The sequence below is a fragment of the Merops nubicus genome, unplaced genomic scaffold, assembly GCF_000691845.1.
Source record: "Merops nubicus isolate BGI_N331 unplaced genomic scaffold, ASM69184v1 scaffold30259, whole genome shotgun sequence".
Lineage (NCBI taxonomy): Eukaryota > Metazoa > Chordata > Aves > Coraciiformes > Meropidae > Merops > Merops nubicus.
Genome location: NW_008632597.1, coordinates 60,982 through 61,641, shown reverse-complemented (window position 1 = coordinate 61,641; position 660 = coordinate 60,982).

Below are 660 nucleotides of genomic sequence, written 5' to 3'. Positions count from 1 at the left end.
GATGTGGGTTAAAATCACAAACGCCCCAGCGCCCCAAGCAGCAGCGGCAGCCACCACCGCCGCCACCAACATCAAGCGCTAATCCAGCAGGAGAGGGAGAAAGACGGGGTGGCAGAGGGGATCAATAGAAGAAACAGCTTGCATTCAAGCTCGCAGGAGAAAGAGCACGCAGAGACAATCATTTCCTGGGAAAAGCTAAAGCCTAACGAGAATTTACTCTGCCTCCTTTATTCAGACAACCAGTCCTTTTGTGGCAGTGGCTTCCTGAGTGACAGGAACCCCGGGCCCCTTAATAGGATTTCCATATTATTTCCAACACCTGCCTAGAAGTTATTTGTTTACATTGAAGAAGGCGAGATTCTCAAATCAGACATCTGCTTCTGGTTCAGGCATATCTTAGGAAACCATCTAGAAAGAAGCTTTGTTGCTATGGAGACATTTTTATTTTCTTTCCTTAGTTGGCTGAAAAACATTAGCATTTCCAATTTTTTGTTCTTCAAAAGGCCAAATGTTGCTCAAGAAAACACAGAACTTCTCGGATTGCTATGCAGAATAGGCTAATGGAGCTTTAGATATTTAATTAATTATTTGACTCAATTAGAGCTGTACCGGAGAGAGGCGGGGGACAGAGGGGAACTTTCCTGCCAATTCCCCCCAATT